This window comes from Vulpes lagopus, chromosome X (genome assembly GCF_018345385.1).
Source record: "Vulpes lagopus strain Blue_001 chromosome X, ASM1834538v1, whole genome shotgun sequence".
Taxonomy (NCBI): Eukaryota; Metazoa; Chordata; class Mammalia; order Carnivora; family Canidae; genus Vulpes; species Vulpes lagopus.
In genome coordinates, this window is record NC_054848.1 from 110,176,594 (window position 1) to 110,199,327 (window position 22,734).

The 22,734-nt window shown below is 39.4% G+C and overlaps 1 long non-coding RNA gene across 1 annotated transcript in view; it reads left to right on the top strand.

Annotated features, from left to right (window-relative positions):
- The window catches only part of LOC121482877, a 309,951-nt gene that overhangs the window by 281,430 nt on the left and 5,787 nt on the right, over positions 1–22,734 (top strand). Inside the window, exon 9 of the long non-coding RNA XR_005985649.1 lies at positions 2,797–2,869. This is a non-coding gene — a long non-coding RNA (uncharacterized LOC121482877). The remainder of the gene's footprint in view (positions 1–2,796; positions 2,870–22,734) is intronic.

Consider the following 22,734-nt stretch of genomic DNA (forward strand, 5'->3'; position numbering starts at 1 on the left):
GATCAAGTCCCACATCAGGCTCCTTGTATGGAGCCTGCTTCTCCCTCTGCCTGTATCTCTGCTTCTCTCTCTGTGTCTCTCATGAATAAATAAATAAATAAAATCTTTAAATAAAAATAAGACTTAAGAGCATATTTAAAAAAAAGAATTGAAAACATATTTAAGCAAATGAATGCATACAAATGTTCATATCAGCACTACTCACTTTAGCCTCAAGATGGGAAAAAATAACAAGTGTCTATCAGCTGATGAGTAGACAAACAAATGTGGTATATCCATACAATTGAATATTATTTGGCCTTGAAAAGAAATGATATACTGATACATGTTACAACATGGATGAACCTCTAAAACATGCTGATCAAAAGAAACCAAAGAGAAAAGGTCACATATTATATGATTCCATGTATATTAAATAATCTAGAATTGGTAAATCTATAGAAACAGAAAGCAGATTAGTGGCTTCCAGAGCTGGGGAAAGGGAGAATGGGTAGTGACTGCTTAATGGGTATGGGATTTCCTTTTGGAGTGATGAAGGTGTTTTGGAATTAAATAGAAGTGATGGTTGCCTAACACTGGGAATGTACTAAATGCCTTTGAATTGCATACTTAAAATGCTTCATTTTATGTCATGCAAATTTTAAATAAATTTAAAAAGTGATCATGCTATGTGCCATGAGGAGAATGGATTTGAAAATAGCATGAATGGAAATGAGACCAGTTAGAAAGCTATCACAGTGGTCCAGATGAGAGATGATGGGGGCCTCAATTCAGATGCTGGCGGTAGGGATAGAGAGAAGCAGGTTGCTTCAAATTATTTAGGAACCAGTGTATACAGGACTTGGTGGCCAATGAGATGAGGTATGCATGGCAGCCCGCCCTGAGGATGTCTCCGAGGTTTTAAGACTGGGTACCTAGTCAAACAGCAGCACCATTGGTATTAAAACCCATTTTACAGATGCACAATTAGAGAGGCCATTGGCTTGCCCGCTGTCGCACAGTGAGCCAGTAAGGGAAACCTGTCCAGTACTGCTCTCCTGCTCTTCTGACTTCTGGTTCAGGAGCCTTTGCACATAATATAGCAAAGATGAGTACTGACTTTAAGAAATACCTGGAATATTTTCAAATAACTGTATAATTGAGATCTTATTTGCCTTCATTTTGATACCTGTGTTTGCAATTATGAAGTTTTAGCCATGACCATATTCTGATGTAAATACATCTCTCCTCTCTGAGCCCCAAGCGGCTGCCACCTCCCTTTATTATGCTTTCTATCCGGGACTGACAACCCTGAAAGGCCCTTCTCTCATTGACCTTTCCTCTTGCATCAGCACAACCCAGGAAATGTAATGTAGCTTTTCCTCTGCTCTCCAAAAACAATATAGTTGCAAGGGAATGAGTTTCTGCAGCTACCAGCGTTCTGGGGTTGAAATAGAGATGAGCCACTCAGAGCACCCCAAGTATAGGGATGAGTAGAAGAGGCTTTGGGCTTGGGGTTGGGGGCTGGGCAGGAGAAAGGACACAAAGCACGTGACCCTATCATGGGGACCTCAGTCCCAGGAGGCAGTGGGGGTGGGAGCACAGCAAAACCTCAGCTGCTAGAGAGGAAGAGCCAAGACCTTTTGTCTCATAATGTATGGAAGAGTGTGCGCATGTATGTGATGATGATGATTAAATGGTACATGGTATCAGCGAAAATTGTCAGCACGGATGCTGATTAGGGATGCTGAAGAACTAATAGTATGGAAGGAAACTGGAAAAATTGGTCTGAGTGTGGAAAAGTAATACTAATTACAATCATTTATGCGAACTGCTTACCATTTATGACTAATTACCACCCAACACAATAACCATTAGGTATATCATTAAGTATGTGTCAGATTAACTTTGTTGTCAGTTTTATTTGTGATTAGAACAGTAAACTCTGCATGTATGCTTGCACTTAATAGTTTGTTGCTCATGCAAGCACGGCTGTCAGCTCACAATTTAAAAAAACATTATGTTAGGGCTGGAGCGTGGCAGGCTTTGAATTCCAGGCTAAGTAGTTTGTAGTTAATTTAGGAGGCAATGGGGAGCCCTTACAGGATAATCAACAGGGGAGATACATGATCAGTGCTGTACTTTAGGAATCACAGACTGGCAGGGCTGAAAGATTCCTTAGAGATTACTTACCCAGTGGTCACCATCCAGGAGGCATGGCAATCACACCGAGGGTTCTCGAGGGGTTGTCAGGATTTCAGAAAGACTACAGGGAGCCATGCACCTCTCCATAATAAGGCTGTACATTTCAACTGCAACATGAATGTTATTTGTTTGGGGTTAGAATTAATCAAACTGGGGCACTGATCAGAAGCATTAATTGGCAGTTATGAAGTCTGATTATTTATTTTTACTTTTAAAAAGATTTATTTATTTCTTATTTTAGAGAGACAGAGAGAGAAGAGAGAGAGAGAGAGTAGGAGCAGGGGGAGGTGCAAAGGGAGAGAATCTCCAGCAGACTCCCTGCTGAGCACGGAACCCAACCCTGAGATCAGGAGCTTGATCCCATGACTCTGCAATCAGGACCTGAGCTGAAATCAAGAGTCGTATGCCCAACCGACTGAGCCACCCAGGCGCCCTGATTATTTTTTTTTAATGGGAAAACAAGTTAATTGTTTCTTAACAAATGAAAATTTTAACATTAGAATTTTTTTCTAATCATGGGCTCCACAAATTAAAAACAAAAGAAAAAGGGGTCTTGAGTCGTGAAAAAGTTGGGAGCCTCTTTTACAATACAACCAATCCTTTCATCTCCAGGTGGGAAAACAGAGACCGATGGAACTTGCCTTAGAGGAAGATGGACAAATGGATTGGACAGTACAAGTAGAAGGTAAGCAAAGTTAGATACCACAAAATCAGTTCCGTAGGCACTTGAGGTGCATGGATCAGGGTGGTACAAATTGATTTACAAAGGAGAGGGGCAGATGGGAGAGAATCAAAAGGCAGTGCCACACAGGATCACTGGTTGGATGTGGGCAGAGAAGAAGAGAAAGAAGTTGAAGAGGACTCTGAAATTTCCAGTGTGGCTGAATGGAGCAATGATGGCATCATCAGCAGAAATACAAAAAGATGGAGGAAGAACTGGTTTTGGAGTAGAGGGGAATCATGAGTTTGGTTTTAGAATATATTGCCCATAACTTGTAGTGGTGAGTTTTCAAAAAGAACATGGCGATAGAAATTGGAAACACGTGGGTTTGGCTTTTGGTAAGGAATTTTTCTTTCTGACTCTCATTTTCCATATCTATAGATTTGGGGCAATAATATCTGCTTTGTGGGATTAATGAGATGATTAAATGGGAGCATATACATAGAGTACCTCGCACAATATCTAGCATGTGGCAAGTGCTCATGTCTCTTCTCTGGAGGATGTACCGAGATAGAAATGTTTAAGAGGCAGTTAAGAAACAAGGAAGAGTTCAGGAGAGATAACAGATCGCAAGTCATATGTTTAGGATCCAAAAAATGTTTTTTAATTTATTTTCTTTTTAATTGCAAAACACAGATAGTGCTTTCCCAGGGTCCCTGGGAGGTGGATGTCACCAGGACATAATACAGGAGAAGCCAAGCCATACTTACTGAGAATTTGGGAAGGACTCCAGCAAAGGAACCCAAAGGAAGGGACAGAGGGGGATAGAGAGCACACTGCCAATGAAGCCAAGGGAGGCAAAATAATTTGAGAGTGGAAGACGTAGTCCATAGGGTCAATTGCAGTAAAAAGATCTAGAAAATGAAGACAGAGATGAGGCCATTAGGAATTCACTTTTAGAGATCTCAGGGAATTTGGGATGAGTTAAATGAGGGGTTAAGTAGCAAGTGAAGGTAGGTCAGTAGAGGCAGTAAAGAGAAAGGGACCCTTTCAACATGGACCATGAAACAAAAGGGAGAGATGATGGTAACTCAAGAGGAGCAGCCACAAGGGAAGGTCATTTCAGGCTACTTAAAACCTGAGCACGTTGTTGACCAAGGGAATGAACCAGTGGAGAATAGGCTGATTAGACAGGAGAGAGAGGACATATATTTGTTAAGCAGGGTCTCTTAAGCTGTTATTCATTGGCAGCCCCAGGCCATGGTCACTTAAAAGATGTGCTTAGCGGAGGACCTAACGTTTAAGCCAAGAGAAGTCACCTGAGGTCAAACCAGAAGCAAGAAATCCCATTGGAACGGTTTCCCTTTGCTTGTGAACAAACCACCCTAACAAAGGAGCTACTCTTCTCAGCGTGCAGGGTACCTCGCATGCTTTAGGGACTCTGAATTCTGATTATGGCTCCTTAAGGCAGAGGGCCCAAAATTCTGTCCCTTAGGGCTTTTTGGTGCAATTAAGCTTTAATGACAGAGTCATTCTTTCTTTCTTTCTTTTTTTTTTTTTGAAGTTCAATTTGCCAACATATAGCATAACACCCAGTGCTCATCCCATCAAGTGCCCCCCTCAGTGCCCACCACCCAGTCACCCTCACACCCCACGAACCTCCCTTTCCACCACCCCTAGTTCTTTTCCCAGAGTTAGGAGTCTCTCATGTTCTGTCTCCCTTTCTGATATTTCCTACTCATTTTTTCTCCTTTCCCTTTTATTCCCTTTCACGATTTTTTATATTCCCCAAATGAATGAGACCATATAATGTTTGTCCTTCTGAGTCATTCAAATTAAACCTTCCTTCCTCTTTAAAGTATGGAACAAGACCCGCCTGTTTACTATTACTATTTAACATTATTCTGGACATATTGGCTGATGTAATTAGGCAAGAAAAAAATAAGAAGTTAAAAAAAATTGGAAGAGAGACTTCTGGAATGGTGGTGGGAGAAGTTTGGCACATTCCCCCTGCAAAACAACCATTTACCCATTAGGGTAAAAATCATGTTTTAAGACACACACACAAATATTTAAAGTCTCCGGAAATTGTCTCAAGGCATAAAGAAAATGGAGAAATGTTTATTCAAGAAAATCTACTAAATCTTGGTAAGAAAAGTGAGACTCTGTGTCATTTAAGCCAAACCTGCTCCCATCCCCTACCCTACCCCAGGTCACTGATAGCAGCTCCATCCCTAGATGTGGCTAAGAAGATGAGGGCTCCCTCTGCCCCAGATTCTAGTCCAGGGCTACTATTTCACAACCAGAAAGGCAGGCTCTGGGGTGCCTGGGTGGCTTAGTTGGTTAAGCATCCGACTCTTGGTTTTGGCTCATGTCATGATCTTGGGGTTGTGAGATCGAGCCCTGCGTTGGGCCCTGCACTCAGCTCGGAGTTGGCTCGGGGTTCTCTCTCTCCGTCTCCCTCTGCACCTCCCCTACTCATGCATGCTCTCTCTGTCTCTCTATTTAGGAATAAATAAAATCTTAAAAAAGCAAAAAGGCAGGCTCATCACCCCAACCCCATGTTGCAGAGCCACTATTCAGGGAGCTGCAGCCAAGAGGACTGGTGCTCCCTTCCTGTATTCAGCTCCCACTTGTAGGGCAAAGGCTCTGCCCTTGTCATGACAGACTCCAATGGCTCTTGCTCCAACTCACCCATAGGTTGGTGGTAGGTTCCATGTTTGGAGGGCAAGCAAGCAAAAGAGATCGAGAGATGTCACCTCCGCAGCAGTGCCTTCTTGGAGAGCAGAAGTGTCAGGGAGAAACAGACCACTGCCCAACCCCGGGCAACCACCAGTCTACTTTCTAGCACTATAGATGTGCCTATTCTGGTTATAGCATATAAATGGGGTCTGGCTTCTTTCACTTAGCATAATATCTCTAAGGTTCATTCACGCAATAGCATGGATCAGTACTTCATTCCTTTTTTTTTATAGTGGTAAAATATGCATAGCTTAGAATTGACCAATTTAACCACTTTTAAGTATACAGTTCAGTGGCATTAAGTATGTTCATATTGTTATGCAACCATCACCACTAACCATCTCCAGAATTTTTCATCATCTGCACCCTTTACACAATAATACCCAATTCTCCTCTCCCCCAGTCCCTGGTAATCTCTATTCTACTTCCATCTCCATGAATCTGTTGGGGCTACTTCACGTATGCGCAATCATACAATATTTGTCTTTTTGTGTTTGGCTTATTTGGCAGAATCGTAGTCTAGTATATGGAAATATCACATTTTGTCTACCTATTCACCAGGTGATGGACATTTGGGTTATTTCCACCTTTTGGCTATTATGAAAACTGCTGCTATGAACACCTGTATACAAGTTTGTGTGTGGACATGTGTTTTCCTTCCTCCTAGGCATATACGTAGAAATTGCTGGTAAACATGATAACTATGTTTAACCTTTTGAAGAGCTGCCAAACTGTTTTCCAAAGTGACTGCATCATTTTACATTGCCACCAGCAATGTGGGTTTCCAATTTATCATCCTTGCCAACACTTGCTATTGACTTTTAAAAAATTATAGCAATCCACTGCTGGGGATTTACCCCAAAGATACAGATACAGTGAAACAGCAGGACACCTGCACCCCAATGTTTCTAGCAGCAATGTCCACAATAGCCAAACTGTGGAAGGAGCCTCGGTGCCTGTCAAAAGATGAATGGATAAAGATGTGGTCTATGTATACAATGGAATATTCCTCAGCCATTAGAAACAATGAATACCCACCATTTGCTTCAACATGGATGGAACTGGAAGGTATTCTGCTGAGTGAAATAAGTCAATCGAAGAAGGACAAACATTATATGGTCTCATTCATTTGGGGAATATAAATAATAGTGAAAGGGAATAAAGGGGAAAGGAGAAAAAATGAGTGGGAAATACCAGAGAGGGAGACAGAATGTGAGAGACTCCTAACTCTGGGAAACGAACAAGGGGTGGTGGAAGGGGAGGTGGGCAGGGGGTGGGGGTGACTGGGTGACAGGCACTGAGTGGGGCACTTGATGGGATGAGCACTGGGTGTTATGCTGTATGTTGGCAAATCGAACTCCAATAAAAAGTATACAAAAAAATAAAAATTAGAAAAATAAATAAATAAAATAAAAATCATAGCAATCCTAGTGGGTGTAAAGTAGTATCTCATTGTGGCTTTGGTTTGCATTTCCCTAATGGCTAATGATTTTGAGCACCTTTTCATGTGCTTATTGGCCACTTGTATATCTTTAGAGAAATGTATATTCAAATGCTTTGCCCATTTTTAAATTGGGTTGTTGTTTTTTATTATTGGTTTGTAAGAATTCTTTATATGTTGTAGAAACAAGTCTCTTGTCAGATATATGATTTGCAAGTATTCTCTTCCATATTGTGGGTTGTCTTTTCACTTTCTTAATGGTGTCATTTGAATCATAATAGTCTTTAATTTTAATGAAGTCCAATTTATCTACTTTTTCTATAGTTGTTTACACTTTTGGTGTCATGTCTTAGAAGCCATTGCCTAATCCAAGGTCATGGAGATTTACACTTATTTCAAAAATGAAATACGTGGGACTACCAAGAAGATAATCACATGGAAAAAGTTATCCAACTATTTGAAAATCTGTAATACAATCTTATATAGAGATAGATACAGATTTATCTTTATGAACTTAGTAAATAAGATCTATTGGTAGGTTTAACAACTATTATAATTTTGAAGTAGTAATGAGCATAATGATATTTTGAAATATCTACAAGTCTAAAGTGATAGGAAAATATCTGTGATTTCTATTGGTGACCAAGTCATAGGTGTTGCTGATATTTCTTTGGTCTGTTGCTTATACCATAACAAAAGGAACTGCTTAATCTCAGTTAGAGGTTAGTAGAAGTAAAGCTGTAATTTTTCCTACTCAAGTTAATAGGTCCTCTGACTTCTATCTGTGGATCCTAGGTTAAGAACACTTACTGTAGATGAAGTCAAAGCTCCAAATGAATAAGAATACTGTAAAATTTTGTTCAAAGGTGTTATTAACAAAGCAAGATTTACCCAAGAAATCCAAATGTTGAATAATCAACAAAAAGGCAAAAGTTATGTTGAAATGATGACAGCTGACTTAGACTTAACTATTATCTACCTTAGTTGGGGACAATTAATTCAGTGTAGAAAAATATTTTGGTAGTCCCTTCCTATTCAAATGTGATCAACAAAGATATAATATTACTATCCTTTTAATAACTGGACTAATGGGATTCAAATTTTATCTAAATACTCTAATTCACTCTAATTCCAACTGAAGGTTGAAAACATACATAATTTACTTTCTGGTTGGATTTATTCAAACTGTTCTCAGAAGAGATGAGTTTGTTGAGGCAACCAGCTGCTCTGGACATTCTCAGGTAGAAAACTGTACTCAAGTGTAACGGGGAAAAAATAGCAAATACTAGAAATAGATTACAGAAAAGAGTGTCTGAGGGAAAAATTAATGAGGGGTTATATTTCCTAGCTCGCTGGAAACAGGTATCTCCCTCTAATAATCTGTTGATATGTTTGCTCTTATTATGGTTTTTAATAGGTAATGCATTTACATGGTTCAAAAGTCAAAGTGATGTAACAAGGAATCCCAGAAGAGGCTTAGGTCTCACCTATAGTACCATTTTCCCTACCCCCCAACACTATAGGCAATGATTCTTTATGATACGAAAGTAAATATCTGTGTTTGTACCCTTTCTTACACAAATGGCAGCATACTATATATACTGTTTTGCATCATGCACTTTTTGCTTAATAGTATATCCTGGAGAATTTTCTATATCAGTGTAGTAAGAGTTTCCTCATTCTTTTTTACAACTGATGAGCATCCCATGGTAGGAATATACATACCATTGTTTATTTCACCTATTGTGTTTGATAGACCCTAGAATTGTTTCAAGTCTTTTCTATTTTTAGATCTACTTTTAAACCTTTACACATTTTATTTAGAAGTTGCATTAGTTTAGACCCTTTGGGTTGCAAGTGGCAGGAATTCTATTTAAATTAGCTTAAATCTAAAAAATGGGATGCTTACTACTGAGTGGTAACTCATCCTTCCCTCCTTTTTGCCCATTCATACTAGCATGAAACCTTTGCTTTTACAACACACATCTGGCCTTTATTTCTCTTCTTTACCCATAAGCCCAGCACCATCCAAGTATCACTGCTTGGAATCTCCTTGATCTTTAAATAAAAAACAGAGTCAAGCCCAGGAGTCATAGGTCAATCTTATTATAAGGTGGCCATCCAGATGATTCATAGCATGCCTACATAAAGGTCTTGTTTAGATAAGCATCAAAACAACATAAAATTAAAATATTCTCATGGAGACCTCATCTTCTCCCAGAATCATTTCTGGAATTCCAAGTGGGGAAAACACTGGACTTCAGGATATGTTTTCGGGAATATTTTAGATGCAAAACTAGGTGTCTTCTAATACCAAGAAAGAGAGAGTTTGATTCAAGACAAAAATAGGCATTTCTGAATGAGCAGACTGTTGCCCAGGGAGTGGGGATAATCTACACTTCAGATACATAAACAACTATCTGCTAAATTTTGCTACCACAAGAAATCACTTAGTGAGTGGAGAAGTCAGCCTGGCCTGCATCAAAAAGGTCATCTTATGCAGTGGATGGAGAACTTTTTTGAAATAGATATTTTATTTTATTTTATTTTATTTTATTTTATTTTATTTTATTTATTTTATTTTGAAAAAGACCTTTTAAAGGGCTGGAAAATAAGACCTATATGAAGAAAGTAAAATGAATTGGTGTTATTCAGTTCGGGGATGAAAAGGATGAATTAGAGTTGAATATATGAATCAAGATGAAGATCAGTTAATCTCTGTAGGAGGAAGAGAAGTGACCTTCACTTGCAGGTAGATTATGAATGAGGAAATGCTCTCTGATAATTAGAACAACAGCAATGGAAGAGGATTAGGAGTCCCTTTGCTTAAAGGTAGAAAAGCCACCATCTGTTTATGTGTGGAAGATGACTGTCAAAGACTCTTGGGGCACTCCTTTTAAGCATACTGGTAGTGTCCATGGACCTCACTAAGGGTTGAGGTAAACTAGAAAGGAGCTATGCATACCTTTGGGGACTTGAATCAGTAGACCCAGCTTAAGAAAAGATTCACATCTCTTCCCAAAATCTATTTTAGCTGGTAAAAGATTTAAATCACAGGTGTGTTCATTTAGGAAATGGCTGGAACTCTTAGAAGAGAGAATAATGAGTTTTGCTGCTCTTAAAAGCAACTTGTGGGGGTGCCTAGGTGGCTCGGTTTGTTAAGCATTTGCCTTTGGCTCAGGCCATGATCTCAGAGTCCCAGGATCGAGTCCCACATTGGGCTCCCTGCTCAGCAAGGAGTCTACTTCTACCTTTCCCCTTGCTCCTTCTCTCTCTCTCTCCCTCTCCCTTTCTCAAATAAATAAATAAATAAATGATCTTTTTTAAAAAAGTGAGGCTCCTGGGTGGCTTAGTGGTTGAACATCTGCTTTTGGCTCAGGTGATGATCCCAGGGATCCTGGGATCAAGTCCCACATCAGGCTCCCCGTGAGGAACCTGCTTCACCCTCTGCCTGTTTCTCTCTGTGTCTCTCATGAAGAAGTAAATAAGATCTTTAAAAAAAAAAAGCAACTGTGATAAGTTTCATGTTCTCACTTAATTGAATAAACGTCCTGGGGTTAACCTTATCTCAGGCTATTCTGCAAGGCACAACTTGACATTGTATCTATTTGGGGTTTTATCCCCCCAACTCAATCCTTGTGCCATATACCTAGGGTGATCTTATTTTCTGAAAAATATTTGCAACATGTGGTTTGAGAAAAACATGCTTGGGAATAGTGGTTGGCTTATCCTATTTATACAGTCAAGATTTATTTACTCTGTACCTACTATATACTAAGCACTGTCCTCGCTACTTGGTAAACAGCAGTGAATCAAACATGTAGAGTTCTCTGCCTTTGTGGAACTTACATTATTGCGAGGGGAGAGAAATGATAAATAAATATTTTAAATTTTAAATATTAAATATATTTTATATTTTAAATTAAAATATTTATATTTTAAAACTAGGCAACTTGTGTAGTATGTTAGATAGTAATAAGTGCTACTGGAAGAAGAAAAGGCAGAGCCAGGCAAGGTGGATCAGGCATGCTGGGGTTGAGAACAGGAAGCAGGTTGCAGGATTAAGTAGGGTGGTTAGCGTAGGTCTCTATGAGAAAATCAGTTCTGTTCAAAAACCTTAAAAATGCAAAGAAAGGTGGACATCTGTGGGGAGAGAGACCTAGGCCAAGGGGACAGTCTATGGGACAGCCAACATGAAGGCTTTGAGACAGGAGAGTGGTTGGTGTGTTCATAGAATAGAGAGGAGGCCATTGTGGTTGGAGGGGAGGGAGGAAGATCAAGAGTAGTAGTAGAGAAGGGGCAGATCCTGAGGGCCTTGTCGATCACAGGAAGGGCTTTGGCTTTTACTTTGAGGAAAATGAGAGTCACTGATATGTTTTGAGCAGGGCAGTGTCAGATCCGATTTCTGCTTTTAAAAGATTGCTCTGACTGCTCTGTTCAGAATAAACTGCAAGCGAGTGAGACGTGTGGTTTCCATACCCATGGATTTACCCGAGTTTAGTTCAATAACAGCAGCACCCAACAACATGCTTCAAATTTCAGTTATCAGGATCCCTGGGTGGCGCAGCGGTTTGGCGCCTGCCTTTGGCCCAGGGCGCGATCCTGGAGACCCGGGATCGAATCCCATATCAGGCTCCCGGTGCATGGAGCCTGCTTCTCCCTCTGCCTGTGTCTCTGCCTCTCTCTCTCTCTCTCTCTCTCTCTGTGACTATCATAAATGAACAAACAAAAAAAAATTAAAAAAAAACAAAAACAAATTTCAGTTATCATCACGTATTAACTGTGCAATTGCATGAAGTACAGATTGTGCTCATTGGTCTTTGCAGTCCACAGTTCACTCCCTAATAACGGATGCACATCCTGATCAGTGACCATTCCTGTCACTTCCTTCAAAGTCTGTTGGTGATTGGCATTGGTGATTCATGTTGTTTAGTTCGTGCACAGAGAGAGCAAAGCCTACACTTGTGTGTCACCCGCTCTGTTCACAGTGATAAACCCATATGACTGACAAAAATGGATACTCAAACAAAGGGAGGAATTGGCCAACAAAGATAAAAGTGCAGCAAAGAAAGAAAAACATATAATGCTTAAAGTGAAATTCAAATCAAAGGTATATGGAGTTATAGAAGAAACAGCTGCCTGTGGGATCATGGCAATGTTGACACTGCCACCATTCGAGAGCTCCCGGATATGCAGAGGATCTTATGTAGAATTACACAGAGGAACTTCGTGAAGGTGAAGTTTCTAACATAAGTGAAAGTTGTGACAAAAAGAATAGATTTTCCAAAGGAAGTGACACCAGCAAGAGGTCACGCTGAAGGAATCCATGGAGATATTTCACAATATTAAGTGTGCAAAGGATAAAATGTGGGAAGCTGATCCAAACTTTGAAAGGAGTATGGCAATTTACCAAGGCATGAAAAGATGTTCTCTTGGTATTAGAAGTTATGAGAAGAAGGCGAGCACTGTTCAGACTACCCTTGATATATTTCTTACAAAGAAATAAAGCACTTTAATTGTCAACATTTCTAATGTTGTAAATTATAGTGTACTAAACAAATACGAGTTTCACAATTTTTTCATTCCCTTATGTAATTATAATGAAATGGACAGTGAAGTTTTTTCTTTAACATTTTGACAAAAAAATTAAATGTCAAAGAACTGCAATTTCCCCCACTGATTAAGATTGCTTTGCACTGTTTCAGTTGACCCTCATTTTCAACATCCTCCACTGCCACGGACAGCGAGGACTGCCAGTACTTAGTGATGACTAGATCTGGGCCTTGACGTTGGAAGTGAGTGGCTACAGTGAAGGAGAAGTGGTCTTGTAGTTGAAGGTTTTTAGTCCTCCTTTTCAGTAGAAATTCTAGAACCCTCAACAGCTGTGAGAGATTCATATCAGTGACTCATTAATATAAGCAATCCAGCAGCCTAAAGCTTAGTTGGGTGAGAAGAGGTGGCAGCAAGTTCCCATACTCTCAACCCTTCTCTCTCTTGTTGCCACTGTACTGTAAAATGCTGCCATTAGAGATTTAGGTCCTCAGGTTAAGCCTTGCCCTTCTTCAATTGTTTAAAAAAAATATGTGCCTGAAATGCTAACTGTGTGAGGTTATGTATGTGTAGACTAACCTTATTGTGGTAATCATTTCGCAATATATATGTCTATCAAGTACAAATAAAATATGGATGTGGAAAGACTGCTGTAGCGAGTGTACTAGGACATTACAAGAAGAAGGGTACTGAGGTTCCAGAAAAGGCATCTTTTTAGAAAAAGAAAATAAATTTGGCAATATGTAACAAAAGCCTTAAAAATGTGTGTTTCCTTTGACCCAGTCACTACCCTTCTGAGAGAGTCTGTCTGGAGGGAAGTAGACTAAAAATTATGCACAGACTTGTTTGTCATGTTGTCATTTATAATGTTAGAAATAATGGTGGGGGAATGTGTAAGTAAATACAATACATGCAAATGATGCGATATTATGCATCCCTAAAAATATATTTATAAAGATCGGGAATTTTCTTTGAGTCATCATGAAAATATCATGGGAAGAGTGTGTAAAATAATATAAATAGAAAAAATAAGAATACAAAACTGTATATCCTGTGTGATCGCATTACAAGTGTGTAGAAAAAACTGGAAGAAAATATGTCAAAGTGTTATTATGATCCGAAGGGGCACATGCACCACAGTGTTCATAGCAGCATAGTCCACAATAGCCAAACAAGAGCTGAGATGTCCATTGAATGGATAAAGAAGATGTGGTGTATTGGGCAGCCTGGGTAGCTCAGCGGCTTAGCACCGCCTCCGGCCCAGGGCCTGATCCTGGAGACCCGGGATCGAGTCCCACATCGGGCTCCTTGCATGGAGCCTGCTTCTCCCTCTGCCTGTGTCTCTGTCTCTGTGTGTGACTCATGAATAAATAAATTCTTTTAAAAAAAAAAGATGTGGTATATAGATACACAATGGAATACTACTCAGCCATCAAAAAAAGAAATCTTGACATTTGCAAGGACATGGATGGAACTAGAGGGTGTTACGCTAAGCACAATAAGTCAGAGAAAGACAATTATCATATGATCTCACTAATATGAGGAATCTAAGAAACAAAACAGAGGATCACGGAGAAGGGAATAAAAAAAATAAAACAAGACGAAATCAGAGAGGGAAACAACCACAAGAGACTCTTAATCATAAGAAACAAACTGAGGGTCGCTGGAAGGAGGTGGGTGAGGGGATGGGGAACTGGGTGATGGGCATCAGGGAGGGCACGGGATGTTATGAGCACCGGGTGTTATATGCAACTGATGAATTACTGAACTCTACCTCTGAAACTAATAATACATTGTATATTAATTGAATTTAAATAAAAATAAATAATAAAAAAGGGTAATAATAAATAAAACTGTAACCATGGGGGGATGTTATTATGATTACTTTTGAGTGTAGGAATTGTGGGAGATTAAAATGTATGAAAGAAATGTATGTTAATTTTTTAAAAAATAATTATGCGCAATAATACTGGCTCTGGAGCAGGACTGCAGACTAGCCGCGTTGACCTTGGGGTAGGCTCTCTAGCGTCTCTGTGCCTCTGTTATGTCATCTTTAAAATATGGGTAGCAATAGTGTTGACCTCCTAGGGTTGTTATGGAGATTAAATGGGTTAGTACTTATAAAACATTGTGAGAGTTTCTAGTATATAGTAAGTGCCCAAGAAATGTCAGCTGTTAATTTATTGACGTGTGTACAGCTGTAAAATGAAAGCTTATTTTTTTACTCATTTTCTACATTTTCACTTGTATATACACAGGAATTGTGTATATATGTATGTATAGTTAACAATGAATACAATTAAACAAGTTGCTGTATTCACTAAGCAATGTATCAATAAATTGTGAACCTTCTTGCACATCCAGTAATGTAGATCTACTAACCTTTTGTGATGGCAACATTAGTGTTCCAGAGTATGTACTATATTTTATTTTTATTTTTATTTAACTATTTTATTTAACTATTTTATTTTTTATTTAACTATTTTATTTTATTTTATTTAACTATTTTATTTTACTATTTTATTTAACTATTTTTATTTTTATTTAACTATTTTATTTAACTATTTTATTTAACTATTTCCTCACTGATGAATATATATCTTATTCTCAAATACTGCTGCAATGATTCTGACCCTATGTATATATTTTTCTGCACTTACATGAGTATCTTCAGAGGACAGATTCCTAGGAGTGAAATTGAGTCAAAGGATATTTTGCCGAGGACATTTGCAGATATTTCCAATTTCTCCTCCAAAGAAGTTGTGCTAATTTATGAATACATGAGAATGCCATTTTGCCCAGCACTTCATCCCCTCTGGATATTATCAGTCTTTAAAAAGTTTCCTACCTTTTAGGCAATATGGTATCTCATCAGGGTTATAATTTGTATTTCTCTGATCACCACTCTGGTTGAGCATATTGTCTTATGTACATAGGTCCTTTGCATTTCCTCAACTGTGAATTGCTTGCTCAAGTCCTTTTCTGTGAGCTTTCCTTTTTTATTTATACTTCTCTATATTTAAAAAGAAAGAAAAATGTTTTCTATTCTTTAAGTAACCATGTGCTTCCTTCTTTATCAACCATACTAGCAAAGGAAAGCATTTACTTAATCCAAGAGGAGAATTTAAATGTACACATTTTGTTGAGTCTCTTTTGGGTGAAGGGAGCCGGGAAAAAAATCACCTGCTTAATTCTACTTTTCTCAACCTAATATTAAATGACCTTCTTTTCATTCCTTGGTCCTCCACATTTGGGAGACCACTATTTGATCACTTCAAGTGTATCATGGACCTCTAACACATTTGTCTAAGTCACTGAAGACTAAACTTTAAAAATTTAACACAATAATTCTATAGATGTTTTTTTTTTAACTATCTTTGAGGTTGATCCAGAAGGAAGTGGAGAACTGCACAGTTATTTGATATATTCAGGCCCATTCTAACAGCCCATTCTAACTGTTCAGGCAGATGCATTTTTTTTCTTTCAGAATTCTTTCAGAATGACCTCATAATTGAGCTGCCCCTGTAGGCTCAGCATTGAGGAATAATGAGTTTTTGAATGATGAGGAGGACATGTTTTGAAACAGAAGCAAATAGTGCTGATTATTTACAATGCTGCCATCAGGGGAATCTAAGCTAGAATGGTTAAGAATGCTCCTGTGCCTGGAGCTGGGGATGGCCATTGCCAAGAGTCCAGAGTGGCAGTGGCCTTTCCTAACTCTCCTTGCTCCCATTTTTCCCTTACATGAGTAACATGCTAATTGTTGGGTAGCAGAGAGGCCAGCCCAAGCTGATTAAAAAAGTTTGGCTTAGTGACAATTTAGTTCAGTTCTATTTCTCCTAAATGATACTTCTGTTGTTTAAGGGAAAAAGGCATAGGTAGGGGAACTATCCTATCCTTAGTTATCACTAGTAACTTAGGCTTAGGGACCTCTCTCTGTAACCAAACAGTATTTTTTAAAAAGATTTTATTTATTCATTCATGAGAGAGAGAGAGGCAGAGACATAGGCAGAGGGAGAAGCAGGCTCCTCACAGGGAGCCCAATGTGGGACTTGATCCCCGAACCCTGGGATCACGCCCGGAGCCAAAGACAGATGCTCAACCGCTGAGCCACCCAGGCATCCCAATAGCCAAACATAGTATTAACTGCAGTAAATCTGATGCCTCCTAGATCCTTTTCACTCATATTTTGTGTGAAAAGATCCGCAGATGCTTTCTGACATTCGGATTCAGTGTCTTGACTATTAAATATAGTTTGAACATTGTGCATAATCTTGGATCCACCAGTGGGCAAGTATTTCCCTTAATCATAATTTGTATCAAGGGAATGTTATTTCAGGAAACCGATTCTTAGGCCTTAAAGATCATCAAATCTAGTCCCCCACTGAGCCTGGAATATCCCTTCCAGGTTTTTCTGTGCCCCTTACCTCCCTCCAAGTGTGGAGGTAGCCTCTTGTCAGCTCAGATCCCTCCAGTGATATGGAGATCACTGTCACATAAGACAGCCCAATCCATCTTGAATAGCTCTGATAGACTTTTCATTGGGTGGAAATTTTTCTTCTAGTAGATTCAACTCATTGATTCAATGGGCATCAAGAGCTGCCTTCCAGAATGGGTCTGAACTATCCTACACATCACAAACCTATAAATACCCCTTCCTCCTCTTTGCAAAGCTCCCCCCTCCCCCTTCCCCACCGTTCAGTCTAAATATTCCTAGCTTTTGTGAATTTTCTTGTAAGAAGCCCCTGGCTTCTTCTCTAACTTAATCTCCACATGGCCTTCTTTTCCTCAAACATGCACAGCATATTCCTGTCTCAGGGTCTTTATCCTTTCTCTTCCCACTACCAGAAATATTCATCCCTCAGATAATAGCAAGATTTGTTTCCTTACATCATTTTGTTCAATTCAAGTATAAGTTCCTTAGAGAGGCCTTCCCTGACAATTGTGTCTAAAAGAACCCCAGCCCCATCTCCATCACTATCCTTTTACCCTGATATTTTTTTTTCATCATGGCACCACTCCCTGAAAGATTATATATCACACTGGAGAATATTCAGTCAAAACTTAAAGCTCTTTATCATGAGTTCTTTTTGTGCTCAAGTGCAAAATCATGTATTTATTGTATTGAATTTCATTGTGTTAAATTATGTCCATCATTCTATTAAGTAAAATTATTTTTAGGATCTCAATTCAGTCATCCAAGATGCTGACTAGTCTTCCCAACTTTATGTCACATCTAAATCTAGCAAGTGGGCTTTCTATATATACAAATCATCAGTGAAATCATTGATCAAGAAAGACTTCTATAGCACACCACCAGCAGATTACTTCTAACTCAATGCCTAAGTAAGAGTCCCTACAAATGCCTGGGTGCTCTCCAGATTTTCCGCCCACCATGTTTCCATATTTACCAATCTGGAAATCCTGTCAAAGAAGGAATTAAAGTTAGTCAAACATGCCTTGTTCTTAGTGAACCCATGTTGGGTCCCAAAGATCCTTCCTGGTATGGCAACCACTACAAATTCTATTTGGTTCACCTAAACCACCCCTTTACCATTCCATTTGACAGTCTTACTTGATATAAACATCATCACAAATTTATCATGTCCACAATCTAACTTTGTCATTTTTGCAAATGCAGGGTGGGGGTAATAGATTTTCTCAGTATCCTAGAATACACCCCTTGGAAGTGGTTGCTGCTTTTGCCTGTATTTAGTACCTGCTCTCCATGCCTACCACACCCCCTCTGTTGTTTCTTGTTTTGTTTTGTTTTGTTTTGTTTTGTTTTGTTTGTCATATGAAGGTCAAAGGAGTAGAAGTACTCCGTTCTCTAACCCAGAGGTCTCCAAGCAGAGCCTGTTGAAAAGGTGCATGAGATCTGTCCAAGCGATGAGTTACCTCTCTGGTCCAGGAGCAGGGCAAGCAGATGTGAGGCAGGCAGGGGAAAGGGGAAGGGGATGGCAGTGGTAAGAAAAGCCTAGTTAGCAGCCCTGTTCACTTGTTTCTCCATTCCCCTGGCTTTAAATATACATATGCTGGGAACTCCTAAATTTATTCTCTAAACAAGACCATGCCCCTGAATTCCACATGCATGTATATACCTCCAACTCAACATCTACACTTTAAATATCCAACAGATATCTTTTTTCTCTTTTTAAAATTGTAGTTGACATACAAGGATACATTGTTTTCAGGTATGCAACACAGTAATTCGACCACCCGATATATTATGCTGTGCTCATCACAAGTGTAGCTGTCACCTGTCACCATGCAATGCCATTGTAATACCATTGACTATATTCTTTATGCTGTATATTTTATCCCCATAATTTATTCATCCAGAAGCCCAGACCTTCCATACCCCTTCACCAATTTTGCCTACCCACCCCCGAGACCCTCCTTCCTCTCTGGCAAGCATCAGTTTGTTCTCTGTATTTATGGGTCTATTTCTGCTTTTCCTCCGTTCTTGTGTGTGTGTGTGTGTGTGTGTGTGTGTGATTAGGTTCCCCGTACAAGTGAAATCATATGGTATTTGTCTTCTCCGAGTTTCTTCACTAGTATAATACCATCTAGATCTATCCATGTTGTCATAAATGGCAAGATTTCATTCTTTTATGACTGAGTAATATTCTGTTGTATACACACACATATTCACACATATCCACACCCCCCCCACATCTCCTTATCCATTTATCTATTGATGGATAGACTCAGGTTCTTCCAAATCTTGGCAATTATAAATAATACTGCAGTAAACACAGGGATACTTTAATTTTTTGAATTAGTGGGTTTTTTCTTTTGGGGAAATACTCAGTAGTGGAATTACTGAGTCATATGCTATTTCTATTTTTGACTTTTGGAGGAACCTCCATACTGTTTTTGACAGTGGCTATTCCAATGTGCATTCCCACCAACAGTGTACTAGAGGTCCTCTTTTCTCCACATCCTCACCAACACTTGTAATTTCTTGTCTTTTTGATTCCAGCCATTCTGATAGGTGTGAGGTGATAGCTGATTGTGGTTTTGATTTGCATTTTCCCTTTTTATGTATATTTTATTGGAGTTCAATTTGCCAACATACAGCATAACACCCAGTGCTCATCCCGTCAAGTACCCCACTCAGTGCCCATCACCTAGTCACCCCACCCCCCGACCCACCTCCCCTTCCACCACCCCTTGTTCGTTTCCCAGAGTTAGGTGTCTCATGTTCTGTCTCCCTCTCTGGTATTTCCCACTCATTTTCTCTCCTTTCCCCTTTATTTTCTTTCACTATTTTTTATATTCTCCAAATGAATGAGACCATATAATGTTTGTCCTTCTCCAGTTGACTTACTTCAGTCAGCATAATACCCTCTAGTTCCATCCACATCGAAGCAAATGGTAGGTATTCGTTGCTTCTAATGGCTGAGGAATATTCCATTGTATACATAGACCACATCTTCTTTATCCATTCATCTTTCCATGGACACCGAGGCTCCTTCCACAGTTTGGCTATTGTGGACATTGCTGCTAGAAACATCGGGGTGCAGGTGTCCCGGCATTTCACTGCATCTGTATCTTAGGGGTAAATCCCCAGCAGTGCAACTGCAGGGTCATAGGGTAGCTCTATTTTTAACTCTTTGAGGAACCTCCACACAGTTTTTCAGAGTGGCTGCACCAGTTCACATTCCCACCAGCAGTGTGAGAGGGTTCCCCTTTCTCCACATCCTCTCCAAGATTTGTTGTTTCCTGTCTTGTTAATTTTCCCCATTCTCACTGGTGTGAGGTGGTATCTCATTGTGGTTTTGATTTGTATTTCCCTGCTATCTATGAGGCCAACATCACCTTAATTCCAAAACCAGACAAAGACCCCACCAAAAAGGAGAATTATAGACCAATATCCCTGATTAACACAGATGCAAAAAATCTCAACAAGATACTAGCCAATAGGATCCAACAGTACATTAAGAAGATTATTCACCATGACCAAGTAGGATTTATCCCTGGGATGCAAGGTTGGTTCAACACTTGTAAGACAATCAATGTGATAGATCATATCAACGATAGAAAAAAATAAGAACCATATGATCTTCTCCATAGATGCAGAGAAAGCATTTGACAAAATACAGCATCCATTCCTGATCAAAACTCTTCAGAGTGTAGGGATAGAGGGAACATTCCTCAGCATCCTAAAAGCCATCTACAAAAAGCCCACAGCATATATCATTCTTAACGGGGAAAAACTAAGATTCTTTCCCCTAAGATCAGGAACATGACAGGGATGTCCACTCTCACCACTGCTATTCAACATAGTACTAGAAGTCCTAGCCTCAGCAATCAGGCAACAAAAAGAAATAAAAGGCATTCAAATTGGCAAAGAAGAAGTCAAACTCTCCTTCTTTGCAGATGACATGATACTGTACATAGAAAACCCAAAAGCCTCCACACCAAGATTGCTAGAACTCATGCAGCAATTCGGCAGTGTGGCAGGATACAAAATCAATACCCAGAAATCAGTGGCATTTCTATACACTAACAATGAGACTGAGAAAGAGAAATTAAGGAGTCAATCCCATTTACAATGGCACCCAAAAGCATAAGATACCTAGGAATAAACCAAACCAAAGAGGCAAAGGATCTATACACTAAAAACTACAGAACACTTCTGAAAGAAATTGAGGAAGACACAAAGAGATGGAAAAATATTCCATGCTCATGGATTGGCAGAATTAATATTGTGAAAATGCCAATGTTACCCAGGGCAATTTACACGTTTAATGCAATCCCTATCAAAATACCATGGACTTTCTTCAGAGAGTTGGAACAAATCATCTTAAGATTTGGTTGGAATCAGAAAAGACCCCGAATAACCAGGGGAATATTGAAAAAGAAAACCAGAGCTGGGGGCATCACAATGCCAGAGTTAAGGTTGTACTACAAAGCTGTGGTCATCAAGACAGTGTGGTACTGGCACAAAAGCAGACACATAGATCAATGGAACAGAATGGAGAACCCATAAATGGCCCTCAACTCTGTGGTCAACTAATATTCAACAAAGCAGGAAAGACTATCTGCTGGAAAAAGGACAGTCTCTTCAATAAATGGTGCTGGGAAAATTGGACATCCACGTGCAGAAGAATGAAACTAGACCATTCTCTTACACCAGGCACAAAGATAAACACAAAATGGATGAAAGATCTAAATGTGAGACAAGAGTCCATCAAAATCCTAGAGGAGAACACAAATAACACCCTTTTTGAACTTGGGCACAGCAACTTCTTGCAAGATACATCTATGAAGGCAAGGGAAACAAAAGCAAAAATGAGTTGAATTTTCCTGATGATAAGTGATGTTGAGCATCTTACATGTGTCTGTTGGCCATTTGGATGTCTTCTTTGGTAGATATCTCAAGCTCAGTGTGTCTAATATCAATGTTGATCTCTCTCTAAGGCTTGATCCTCCTCCAATTTTTCCCATCTCAATAAATGTAATCAGTACTCACCTACTTATTCAGACCAAACATTGTGGAGTTATCCTTGGCTTTTCTCTCTTTTTTAACATCTTTCATCTATCCCATCAAAGATCTTGTTGACCCTGCCTTCAACGTATATCTAGAAAGTAACCCTGTCTGAGACACAAACATCTCTTACCTCTATTACTAGAGTAACCTCCACAATGGCACCCCTTGCTTGCATTCTTGTCTACAATCATCTATTCAACACAGACTTATGAGAAGTCATAAGTCACTTGGTGCCACTTCTCTGCTCAAGACTGCTCAATAATGATCCATCTTAGAATAAAAGTCAAAGTTCTTGTTATAGCCTATGAGGCCCTCTATGATCTGGCTCTCCTCTACCTTTTTGAGCTCATCTTTTACTATTACCTATACTCTGAACTATTGCTATTTCTTAAAGATGCCAAGCATTATCTCTACATCAGAGCCTTTGTATTTTCCGAACTGTCTGCCTGAAATGGCCAGATATTTGCAGAGCTTGCCCTCACGCTTCATTCAGGTGTTTTCCCAATTGTCTTCTTGGCACCATAGCAGAAAGAACACATACATATACTCATTCCTGTTGGGTTACTCTCTGCCCCCCTTACCCTGCTTCGGTCTATTTATCAATTATCACCATCTGACATATTTCTTTGGTTACTATCTGCCCCCCTCACTGGAAAA